This window comes from Pelophylax lessonae, assembly GCF_965119305.1.
Source record: "Pelophylax lessonae genome assembly, chromosome: 7".
Taxonomy (NCBI): Eukaryota; Metazoa; Chordata; class Amphibia; order Anura; family Ranidae; genus Pelophylax; species Pelophylax lessonae.
The window spans coordinates 112,063,097-112,076,466 of record NC_138774.1 but is presented as its reverse complement, the minus strand read 5'-3'; the positions used below and the strand labels follow the sequence as shown (position 1 = coordinate 112,076,466).

The following is a 13,370-nucleotide window of genomic DNA, read 5'->3' as shown; positions in this document are numbered from 1 at the left end:
ACTACTGTTCCAGGAGCAAATCTGGTAGAATGTAATCAAGCAACTGATTAACTGATTAGCAGACTGCATTACTAATGCCTCGTACACACGCAACGATTATCGGCCGACCAATCGGCCGACTTTTGTCCAGTGTTGTTATGTTGGTTGGAATGTGCCTAGACTGCACAAATTTTCTCGGCCAACAAAAATCTACTTCAGAAGTGATGTCATGTGCTGGTTTACTTTCCGTGTGTTTTTTCTTCTCTGAGCATGCCCAGTCTTGCTCATCAGATTTTTGTCTGCCGAAATCTGTACTGACTGACGGAAAATCAGCCGTTGTGGTGACGGCCAACAAAAATTTTATAGCCTGCACACCAGATATTTTTCGGAGTCGGTTGTCGGAAGCATCATACTAACAAGCTGACAATCGGCCGATCGGACGTTGGCCGAAAATTCACGGCCAACTATCGACGCGTGTGTACAGGGCATAAGATCTACATCATCCAGTGGCCAGCTCTCTCACTGGAACATGCACATCTAAAGGGTGCCAAGGAAGGTGGACTCACTCTGACTGAGGTGAAAATCCAGTATAGCAACTGGGGGCTCTGTAGAGAATCGTGGTTTTGCAATTAAGTCAGCTGATGTATCACAGCCCATCCAGTCTACAGTACAATTGAATGGAGAGCCTTTAACTACTGAAAACTCCCATCACAACCATGTACCTACATTAGAGCACACTGTAGATGTGGGCCAATACGGATCTTGACAAAATCCTGTTCTGGCCCGGTCACTCCTCCCATTCAAAAAAATAAGAACCAATAAGACAGTTTGGGGGGGGGGGGGGGGGGCTTGGATGCAAGGTCAGCTATTCACAGCCAACATTAGGCTCTGGAAAATGCAAAGTTAGAAAGAGGGCTAGGCTGGGAGGCAGAATACATTTGTGTTCTGGACCATTCAGATGTTGGGCTGGTGACCAACCCTGACTGGGGATGTCACCTTTAAGACATCACTCAGAACGCCATCCACAGTCAGTGGCAGATGCTGGGAATTACATAAGTACCTTCTCCCTGTCCAAGGAAGTCTTCCAGCACCAAATACCTTTGTGGCTTCCGAGATGCCATGTGACCAAATGCCTAGGGATGCAAAGAAAGCGGATGCTGAAAGATGGGAACCTATACCCAGCATGAAATGGCCACCTGGTTGTGTTTATCCTCCAAGCAAAAGGTTCCCAGTCCTCCCCTGATAGGTGGACAGGGACATCAAAAACTCCCAAATGAACAGTCAGAAATGATAGCAGGGAGATCTTAATGCTGGAGTATCTAAGCAATAGGAAGCCATGGGTGGATTCTGCCCACCAGACTTTATGTATAACTAAAATATTTGAGTGGCAGATCCTAGGAAATATAAGAGAAAAAAAAAAAAGGACTCATTTATATTAGATTCAAAAGACATTAGATTAAACAAAAGGCATCACATAAGCTGAATTAGGATGTTTTAACACCAATGTACTACAAAAAACAAGTCCTGCATACTAGTGTGTTAACCCATATTGTGCCATTTAAAAAAAATCTTTAGAGACTCAATGCAGTACAACTTGTCCAAAACGCGCTTTTTTTTTTTTTTTTTTGTAGAGTTGTGGATTTTAAAGGCAGAGACACATTTCATGGACAACCTCTGGAAACGAGAACAATCTCCTTTGTACACATGCATGCGATATCTTGGATGTACGTTTGTCGCAGTAAATGTACATCACAACTCACTTCAAGGGCAGCATTCGCTCAACTGCTGATAATGGCATTAACTAGATGTGTGCGTCCTGACCGGTTTCCTGTTACTTGCAGTTTTTTGGATGGCTGGCAATACAGCTGCATCTTAAAACGTTCCACTGACGAATACCAGGAGCATGTAAAGCAAAATCATGTGTCCTCCATATCAGGATCACACAGACAAAGGGAGCTTAGTAAGAGTTTCCAGCGTGATTCCGATTGCTTCATAAATGTTAAAAAAAAAAAAAAAAGGTCTGATCAGCAAGAAGAGACAGTGTGGATTATTAATGTTGACCATACATTATACGAAAAATCATTCAAACTCATTTTCTAAAAACGAACACTCGACCATGAGAGCAGATAATCGGCCATCATGGAATGACCAATAAATCGATCAATGGACAAATAAATCAGTTTTTTGTTCATTTTTTCACATATACCTAGTGAAAACAGTTTGGATGAGAAACATTAAACTTTCAATTTATTGTTCATTCGGCAGAAAATTACCAAACTTGTCCATCTTTTTGGCTCAAAAACGTCACAACCGATTTATGCCCATTAAGTGGCCGAAAAAGGAACAGCCCAAATAACCGAATTTTCGGCCAATTTTTCGTATAGTGTATGGCCACCATAAAGGGGAAAAGAAAAAACACATCTACTAACTACAGCCCTTCCCAAGTGAAACCCAGACTGTATGAATTGACAATGTAACAATCTTTAGATACACTAGTTACAAATTTGTACAGACTGTTGGTTCACAAAGATGCAATCTCAGATGCAACGGAGAATCACATGACAAGGGAAATCCCATGGAATGGTCCCATCTCACAACAGTGCGATTTTGGAAAAGGTTCCTCTGCTCCTTTGGTGTGATTTCAGTGCGATTTGGCTCCAAAAATATACTAACCACATCCAAAGCCGCACTACATAATCACACTAAAATTAGCATCAAAAGAAAAGCACAGTAGTGTGAACTGAGCCTTAGTCATTAAAATGGCGCAAATAATGCGCAAAGTCTAGAACTCAGAGCTAGCTGCGGCTTTTGGAGTGAAGGTTGGCACCCATCAGTTTTTACTGCTGCCTGCATTTCCCTCTTGGGAGATTCAGGCTCCATTCACACTTAGGCCTCTTTAACACGGTCCACCTCCGTAGGTGGATCCATGTTGCTCAGCAGGGATCGATCCGCGATCCCCGCTGAGCCGGTGGATGACAGCTCCGTCTCCGCTTGCAGAGCCCTCTATGGGGGATCGGATGAGAGCGGACCGCCTGTCCGCTCTCATCCGATCCAATTACTGAACGGATGGAAAAATAGGGTTTCCATCCGTCCAGATTTCACGGACAGGATCGGATACGGATGGCAGCGGATGTCAGCGGAGGTGTCTCCGCTGACATCCGCTGCCCCATAGAGCTGCATGGAGGATCCGATCAAAAAACTGACAGGCGGATCTGATCGGACCGCCCGTGTGAAAGAGCCCTAAGCATCAAAGTGGCATGACAAGTCACAGCCCATTCTTTTCAATGGCACCCAATCCAGAGAGTGTAAAGTCGGATCATTACAACTTTAGGGGGGGGTCGCACTATCATGAATAGAGACTCTCTGTTTATTTGTACATTGTCGCTGAGACTGAATTTTTAGTCATCAACTAAAATAAAGAGGAAATCTTGCAATGTGGATGTAAAAAGGAACCTACCCAACTTTGGAGCACTAAGCTGGCCATCACTGAGCAAATTTTTTTTTTTTTTTTTCAGACAAACTGGCTGAAATTCGAGCTGTGGTGACCATGTTGGCACCCTCCTACCTAAAAAAAAAAAAATTGAAGGAGCGGAGTGGAACTTCTCAGGCCAACATTGGCTGCATCCAATCAGATTCAGCTGATTTTGTTCAGCTATTCTGGCAGCGGTGGGTGCCAGCTATCAGAATACCATAGCCAGCAGGGGACATTCGTCTAGCCACAAGGTATAGCGTGGATGGAGGAATTGAGAGATGCAGAAAGAAATCAAAAGTGTATGGCAAACTTTAGACAACTTCCTTTGCATCTTGTGGGCAGGAAGTTAAAATCTCTTGAATGGGACACAGATGGGAAAAACAAATTGTCAGAGGTTTTAACCATTCCCAACTCTAGGTTGCTTACTATAGGTAGTAGCACTCGCTCACTACTCTTTGCACAGCTTTATAGAATAAGTATACAAGTGTGGTGGTCTGGTGGATACCCACAGTAACATCTAAAAACTCAACACTGGCTGACTGGTAGGAAAAGAACAATACTTTAATTTACCAGCAAGCCCGTAAAAATATTTATTATCCTTACATAAAAATGAGCTGCAACCACCTGGAACAAACCAGAAATATGTCAGCGTGCTAAATGGACTTTCAGCACTAAAAACGGTAATTGCTCACCATAGGTAAGCTCATTAACCCCATAATAGCCCATTTAATCAGCTGCTGTGCTTAAACATACAATAAATAATAACCAGACTAAAAATTAGTTTACTGCAGCAGATCTGGCAGCCATTGTGAATGGTTGCCAGAGGTTGCAGCATACAATTACCACTTACTAATTGCCCACTCCCTGGCTGGTTGCTAGAGGTTGCTGCACATCATTACCACTCTCCGATTGGTTGCTAGAGACTACTGCACAATATTACCACTCTCCAATTGGTTGCTAGAGACTACTGCACAATATTACCACACTCCGATAGATTGCTAGAGGTTACTGCACAATATTACCACTGTCCGATTGGTTGCTAGAGACTACTGCACATTACTACCACTCTCCAATTGGTTGCTAGAGACTACTGCACATTATTACCACTCTTTGATTGGTTGCTAGAAACTACTGCATATTATTACCACTCTCCGATTGGTTGCTAGAGACTACTGCATATTATTACCACTCTCCGATTGGTTGCTAGAGACTACTGCACATTATTACCACTCTCCGATTGGTTGCTAGAGACTACTGCACATTATTACCACTCTCCGATTGGTTGCTAGAGACTACTGCACATCATCACCTCACTACCTGCACAGCATGGGCTGGGCAGGACCCACCAATAGACAGAAAACTCCTGGAACTTGGTAATAAAACAGAGCAGATCACACACAGCTATGAGCTCAGGTAAGAGCAGAGCCCCAGGAGAGCAGCATCCCGAGGATGGTGTGGCAGGAATAATGACTAGTCATGCTGTGTGCAGTAGAAGGTGCAGCCTGGAACAGAGAAGTCATATACAGGACAAGTGAGACTTACAGAAAGTTAGTCCTTCCAGTGCCGCTCTTTATCGAGTATCCAGAGGCAGCCAGCACCTCTCTCCTCCGCCCGTCACCTTCCTTCCCCTCTGCCAGCTCAACCCACACAAGTGAGCGCAGCCCGGCCAGACACAGCAACACTCCACAACCCCGCCCTCTGCTTCTCCAACACTGGCTGCGGCCACCCTCCTATCTCAGCCACACCGACATTCTCATTGGCCCCTGGTGCTATCCATCTGCCGTCAGGCTGCTGCTGATTGGACAGAAGACGGTAGACTCCTAGGGTGGAGGTTGCTTGTGTGTAGGGCTGCCTTAACCCCAACCTGGACACTGCACAGGGGCGCCGAGTATATGATGGGGGTGGGGGCTGGGTACCTCCTCCTGCATCCTCCGGCGCTCCTCTGGCACTTTGAAGGAGTTAGAGAAAAACTCTCCAAGACGGAGGATCTTATTACTACTGTGTGTGTGTGGGATGGAGAGGAGGGGGTCGGAGCATGACACAGCCCTCCCCCACATGCAGCACTAGTGCTATGATCGGGGCTGCCCCCCCAAGATTTCAGCTGCACCCCCTAAAAGCCTCCCACAATTACTGAGGCTGTGCAGTTATCCCTGCGCTGTACAGCCTGAGCACGGCACTGACAGCAACCCCCCTCCATCCCATTCAACTGCACAGTGCACAGCACTGACACCTCCCTCCATCCCATTCAACTGCACAGTGTACAGCCTGAGCACAGCACTGACAGCAACCCCCCCCCCCCCCATCCCATTCAACTGCACAGTGTACAGCCTGAGCACAGCACTGACAGCAACCCCCCCCCCCTCTATCCCATTCAACTGCACAGTGTACAGCCTGAGCACAGCACTGACAGCAACCCCCCCCCCCCCTCTATCCCATTCAACTGCACAGTGTACAGCTTGAGCACAGCACTGACAGCAACCCCCTCCCCTCCATCCTATTCAAGGAAATTGTATAGTGTGTATCCAATAACCCCTCACATTTTGTTATCCATGTCACATTGGGGAGATTTCCCTTCACTTCCTGTCCCATAGCCAAAACATAAAGTGAGAGTAAATCCCTCCATGCTTAGTGAGAAAATCCCTAGATTAGTGTCTCCATTGGAAGATTTCTTGTTATTCCTGTTCCTATGACAACCCAAAACTTGAGATTGTCCCAATGACAGAACACTATCATGAGGGTAGATAGGGACAGTCATCAGCACCTCCTCCAATCACAGAGCGCCTTTCATTCATGGAAAATGAATGCAAGACTTTTTATGAACGAAGGAGGTGTCGAGCAAGTGACCCACACTAACGTATTATTTTTACTGTGCAATGGCCAACAATCTTTAGTGATGTTCTAGTGAAGTCCAGGGCTTTTTCTCTCAGAGAATAGGTGCAGGAACTCTTCCTTCTAAGTTACTTTGTGTCTCTGCCCCCTACCCACCTCTGAGCACTAACCCTTGGTTCCACCCCTACTCACCTCCGAGCACTAACCCTTGGTTCCACCCCTACTCACCTCGATCACTGACCCTTGGTTCCACCCCTACTCACCTCCGAGCACTGACCCTTGGTTCCACCCCTACTCACCTCGATCACTGACCCTTGGTTCCACACCTACTCACCTCCGAGCACTAACCCTTGGTTCCACCCCTACTCACCTCCGAGCACTGACCCTTGGTTCCACCCCTACTCACCTCCGAGCACTGACCCTTGGTTCCACCCCTACTCACCTCCGAGCACTGACCCTTGGTTCCACCCCTACTCACCTCCGAGCACTGACCCTTGGTTCCACCCCTACTCACCTCCGAGCACTGACCCTTGGTTCCACCCCTACTCACCTCCGAGCACTGACCCTTGATTCCACCCCTACTCACCTCCGAGCACTGACCCTTGGTTCCACACCTACTCACCTCCGAGCACTGACCCTTGGTTCCACCCCTACTCACCTCCGAGCACTGACCCTTGGTTCCACCCCTACTCACCTCCGAGCACTAACCCTTGGTTCCACCCCTACTCACCTCCAAGCACTGACCCTTGGTTCCACCCCTACTCACCTCCGAGCACTGACCCTTGGTTCCACACCTACTCACCTCCGAGCACTGACCCTTGGTTCCACCCCTACTCACCTCCGAGCACTGACCCTTGGTTCCACCCCTACTCACCTCCGAGCATTGACCCTTGGTTCCACCCCTACTCACCTCCGGGCACTAACCCTTGGTTCCACCCCTACTCACCTCCGAGCACTGACCCTTGGTTCCACCCCTACTCACCTCTGAGCACTGACCCTTGGTTCCACACCTACTCACCTCCGAGCACTGACCCTTGGTTCCACCCCTACTCACCTCCGAGCACTAACCCTTGGTTCCACCCCTACTCACCTCCGAGCACTGACCCTTGGTTCCACCCCTACTCACCTCCGAGCACTGACCCTTGGTTCCACCCCTACTCACCTCTGAGCACTGACCCTTGGTTCCACCCCTACTCACCTCCGAGCACTGACCCTTGGTTCCACACCTACTCACCTCCGAGCACTGACCCTTGGTTCCACCCCTACTCACCTCCGAGCACTGACCCTTGGTTCCACCCCTACTCACCTCCAAGCACTGACCCTTGGTTCCACCCCTACTCAGCTTCCAGTACAGCCCCTTTTAGAGAATATAGTGTCAAGTATAATTTTGTATTGGAATGTATGGAACTTGGTTATGATAACAAGAAAAGCAATAAAATAGATCCCCCACAGCCAGCAGCAATAGACCCCCCCCCCCCAGCAGCAGAAAAATATCTCCCAGCAGCCAGCATCAATACTCTCTAGCAGCCAGCAACAGTAGACCCTTCCCTAAACTGTAGATCCCTTCCAGCAACAATTAACCCTCAGTATCAAAAGATCCTCCACCAGCAACAATAGATCGGCATGCAAAAATAGATCCCTGTCCAGCAACCATAGATCCCCCAGAAGCCAGCATCAGTAGATCTTCCAGCACCCCCTGGAGGTGTCGGAACTGCGTTCCCCCGCGTTCCCGCTGAAAAAAAGCCCTGGTGAAGTCATAACGCACTATGCATACTTGGTCCATGGCAGTGCCTCAGTAATGCCCATTGGATTGGGTTGACAGCCAGACAGCTAGCATTATCTGAAGGCAAGGTCAGCAATGGCATCCTACATATTCTGTAGACGGTCTGAAATGATCATTCACCAGAACGGATCCGTGTGTCTGCTCATGGCGTCTGCATTGTGTTGAGCATTTCTAATTATAGACAAGAAGATAAAGATACATCTATATTTAACTAATTAGAGGTTGTGCAGAAACAAGAATGAGCAGAGTATCCACAGGGACCCCACATAGACAATCGTATATACAACATAACTGCAAGGAAAATACAATACGTCAGAAGTGTGTGGAGCCAAATATCTCATACATTTTTAATCCTTGTCTGTGATAGAGCTGGCGAGCATTGTTGTCATTCTATTATGCAGTCATTAGTATGTATAAATAGATTTTAACCTTGTAGTGAGATTGATTTTCCAGCATCTAATTGAGGTGTACATTAGTGAAAAATAAAACATTCTTATATACCAAGCACTCATCAAATGCCTTTAATTTTATTGCTGGACACTGTTGTGGGCATACTGGGTACTATATCCAAGGTTTCTGAATTATAAGAAGTAATTAGCATCATGACATTAATAGTAACATAAAGGTAGCTTCCTATTTCAGGAACATATAATCCAATAAAAGCACCAAACAAACTTCCAAGAGTCCAATGTAAGTTAATGATAAAGTTCATTCATAGCAGAATAAAGCTAACACGTTTCAAGGTCCAAGCACATGCCCCCTTCATCAGGGCTGTCTTATCAACACAGGTTCACTAGAGCAGCAGTTTGGCAACATCTTTAGGGTCCTTTCAAATGGGCTTTCCGATCAGGCCCACCTGTCAGTTTTTCAGGCGGATCTGGTCGGACCCTCCAGTCTCCCCTATGGATGGTGTCCCCTGACACCCACTGCCACCCAATCCAGTCCTGCCCGCAAAATCCAAATGGATAGTGGTCCTATTTTCCATCCATTTCGCAGATCAGATTGGAGGAAAACAGACAGGCGGTCCATTTCCACCCGATTTTCCCATAGAGGAGAGTGGGACTGTGGCTGTGTCCGTTCTGCACAGGGGAGCAGACAGGACCAGTCATCCGTCTGCTCAGCGGGAATCAGCTTCATTGAGAGAGGTATCTCAGTGTGAGAGTCCCCTACTCCTCCCGCCCGATGTCTCTACCCCTGCTCCACCTGGCTCTCTCCTTCCCTGCTCTACCCGGCTCTCTCCTTCCCTGCTTCCTCTGGCTCTCTCCTTCCCTGCTCTACCCGGCTCTCTTCTTCCCTGCTCTACCTGGCTCTCTCCTTCCCTGCTTTGCCTGGCTCTCTTCTTCCCTGCTCTACCCAGCTCTCTCCTTGCCTGCTTCGCCTGGCTCTCTCCTTCCCTGCTCTACCCGACTCTCTCCTTCCCTGCTTCGCCTGGCTCTCTTCTTACCTGCTCTACCCGGCTCTCTCCTTCCCTGCTCTACCCAGCTCTCTCCTTCCCTGCTCTACCCAGCTCTCTCCTTCCCTGCTCTACCCGACTCTCTCCTTCCCTGCTCCGCCTGGCTCTCTCCTTCCCTGCTCTACCCGACTCTCTCCTTCCCTGCTCTACCCGACTCTCTCCTTCCCTGCTCTACCCGACTCTCTCCTTCCCTGCTCCACCTGGCTCTCGCCTTACCTGCTCCGCCTGGCTCTCTCCTTACCTGCTCTACCGGCTCTCTCCTTCCCTGCTGTACCCAGCTCTTTCCTTCCCTGCTTCGCCTGGCTCTCTCCTTCCCTGCTCTACCCGGCTCTCTCCTTCCCTGCTTCGCCTGGCTCTCTTCTTACCTGCTCTACCCGGCTCTCTCCTTCCCTGCTCCACCTGGCTCTCGCCTTACCTGCTCCGCCTGGCTCTCTCCTTTCCTGCTCTACCGGCTCCCTCCTTCCCTGCTCCGCCTGACTCTCTCCTTCCCTGTTCTACCCGGCTCTCTCCTTCTCTGCCCTGCCTGACTCTCTTCTTCCCTGCTCTCTCCTTCCCTGCTCCACCTGGCTCTCTTCTTCCCTGCTCTACCCAGCTCTCTCCTTCCCTGCTCTGTCTGGCTCTCTCCTCCCCTGCTGCTATACCTGGCTCTCTCCTTCCCTGCTCCGCCTAGCTCTCTTCTTCCCTGCTCTAGCTGGCTCTCTCCTTTCCTGCTCTGCCTGGCTCTCTCTTTCCCTGCTTTACCCGACGCTCTCCTTCCCTGCTCTACCCGACTCTCTCCTTCCCTGCTCTACCCGACTCTCTCCGTCCCTGCTCTACCCGACTCTCTCCTTCCCTGCTCTACCAGACTCTCTCCGTCCCTGCTCTACCCGACTCTCTCCTTCTCTGCTCTGACTGACTCTCTCCTTCCCTGCTCCACCCTGCTCTCTCCTTCCCTGCTCCGCCCTGCTCTATTCTTCCCTGCTCGGAAATTCTCACCCTGTCCCGCCCAGCTCTCACTCTGACAGCACTGAGGAGGAGCATTTTAGTCCAGGGTTGGCAATGCAGAGATGCAATCTACCCTTCACCTGGCCACAGTCCACCGCGATCGACAGGTTGCCGAGCCTGGCCTTACCCTTAATTTAGCTGATTTATGTAGAATTCCTTTCTTTCCAATTTTTCTTGTTCACACTTTCCCACGGGCCCCTTCCCCTAAATTGTTCTGCCAAAATCAATGGCTCAACTATCAACCCATCCCCCTATACCAAGGTTCTAGGTGTAATCCTGGACTCTGAACTATCCTTTTGGCCCCACATCCAATTACTTTTCAAAGCTTCTCAACTCAAACTCCACAACATCTCCAAGATAATACCCTTTCTAACCAATGACACCACAACACTTCCAATTCACTCCCTGGTCATCTCTTGCCTTGACTACTGCAACTCCTTCCTCATTGGCATACCTTTAAATAGGCTATTTCCCCTTCAGTCCATCAGGAATGCTACTGCCAGGCTGATCCACCATTGAAACAAATCAGCGTCTGCTACCCCTCTCTGCCAATCCCTCCACTGGCTTCCGCTCACCCAACAAATTAAATTTAAGATACTAATAATATCTTACAAAGCCATTAACAACTCTGCCCCCAGCTACATCACTAGCCTAGTCTCAAAATACCAACCAAATCATTATTTTTATTCCTCAAAAGACCTCTTGTTCTCTTGCAACCTTGTCCTCTCATTCCACGCTCACCTCCAGGACTTCTCCAAAGTCTCTTCCATCCTCTGGAGCTCTCTATCCCCAATCTGTCCAATTATATCCTGCTCTATCCACTTTCAGATGATCCCTGAAAACTCATCTCTTCAGAGAAGCCTATCTGGCCCCCACCGAAAAACTGTACATTTATTTTCTCCATCAGCCCATCCCCCACAGTTATTACCTCTTTTAGCTCTTGACCCTCCTTCTTAGATTGTAATCTGTAATGAGCATGGCTCTATGATTCCTATTGTATTAAATTGTATTGTAATTGTACTGTCTGTCCCTTGTTGTAAAGCACTGCGTAAACTGTTGGCACTATATAAATCCTGTATAATAATAGGTTCTCACCTTGCCTCTGTACCCTGAGTCTAAAAGCTGGCAGAGGACAAATACAGCATGGGACCGATCCACCCAGGTAAGTATGATTCTAAAAAAATCCCATACTTCTCTTTTAAATTATAACTAAAGGCAAAACTTTTTTTTTAGTTTTGGACAGAGTGGAGAGGGATTAGAACCTCTGTCAGTTTTTATTGCTGCCTGTGTTCCCCTTAAGGAAATTCATCCTCTCTATTTGTCCTGTTTACCATTTTAATTGAAAGTGAAAGTAAAAGAAAATCCCAAATTTTGGGTTGTGCCCAGAAAATTAACAGAGGGGAAATCTTCCATTTGGGAAACTAGGTCTGGTAAATTCTCTTAATTTGCAGGGATTTCTCACTTCCTGTTTGGCTATGGGACAGGAAGTAAAGAGAAATATCAGCAATGTGACAGATGGGGAAAATAAAAAATATGACAGGGGTTATAGTCCTCCCTTGCTCTATCCAAATTCCTAAATGAAAAAAAAAAAAGAAGTTTTGCCTATAGTTCTACTTCAAGTGGCCCTCGCTCTTCAAAAAGTTGAGCACCCTTAGCCTACAGTTTGTACAATTTGTGCTGACAGTTTGCATAGTTTCATAAAAGGAGGACAATGTGTTCTTTAATCTTGACTCTGATATCATTTTATAGATTGCTGGACTGTCACCAATAATGCTCAGATCTTTTGCATACGCTGCAGATATTGGAACTACTGTATCTTGTGCTAAGCTGATTAGACACTGCTATATGAATTGTCACAAGAATATTATGCAGAACGATTTAATTTAGACGTTATTTAACATTTCATGAACTGTAGATATAAAAAGTTACAATGAAACATTCAAACAAAAGAGAGCACTATGATACTGGATCAACAATTTAATGCATTCTAGTAAATATTTATCAACCATAATGCACTATCCCTTTTTATTTTATTTAAAATGCCATATCAGCATCTTTAGTGCCCATTCACACTACCGCGACTTGTCAGGTGACTGGTCAGCCTGACATGTCGCGGTACATGCAGTGCTACGGGAACCGTTCTAATAGGAGCGACTCAAGTCGCTCCGACTTAGAAAATAGTTCCTGTACTACTTCGGGGCTACATCGGAGCAACTTGCATAGACATTCATTATATGAAGTCCGTGCAAGTTGCGCCTTCACAGGTCGCCCCCGAAGTCGTGCCGTGGCCCACTGACAATTAATTTTTTTTGTGGAGGAAGGAAGCCAGGGCGGGGGGGGGGGCGCCCAGTGCCAGCCCTACCATGGGTCCCACTGAGCTGCCTCAGAGGGGGGGGGGCGAGCTCCGCCAGATTTCACAGAACGGGGATCTCCCTCTTACCCGGCGGCTGCTGTCATAGGAAGTCTCGCCTCCTGGACCAGCTCCTATGATAGACAGCACACTGGTGATGGCTATCATAGGTGCCATTCCAGGAGGCGGGACTTCGTATGACAGCGACCGCTGGGTAAGTGGGAGATTCCCCCTCTGTGTAATCCAGCTCACCTCTCTCTGTATTGCAGGCTGCATTGGATGGGCACTGGTCAGGTTGCAATGATGGGCACTGATCAGGCTGCAATGATGGGCACTGATGAAGCTGCATTAGATGGGCGCTGATCAGGCTGCAATGATGGTCACAGATGAGGCTGCATTGGATGGGCACTAATGAGGCTGCATGGGATGGGCACTAATGAGGCTGCATTGATGGGCACTAATCAGGCTGCATTGATGGGCACTGATCAGGCTGCAATGATGGGCACTGATCAGGCTGCAT

The 13,370-nt window shown here is 47.9% G+C and overlaps 1 protein-coding gene across 1 annotated transcript in view; it reads right to left on the bottom strand.

Moving 5' to 3' along the window:
* The window catches only part of PLS3 (plastin 3), a 254,813-nt gene extending 249,684 nt beyond the window's left edge, over nucleotides 1-5,129 (bottom strand). Inside the window, exon 1 of the mRNA XM_082264386.1 lies at nucleotides 4,994-5,129. The gene's annotated coding sequence lies outside the window, so the exon portion shown is untranslated. The remainder of the gene's footprint in view (nucleotides 1-4,993) is intronic.
* Nucleotides 5,130-13,370: the final 8,241 nt, after the last annotated feature.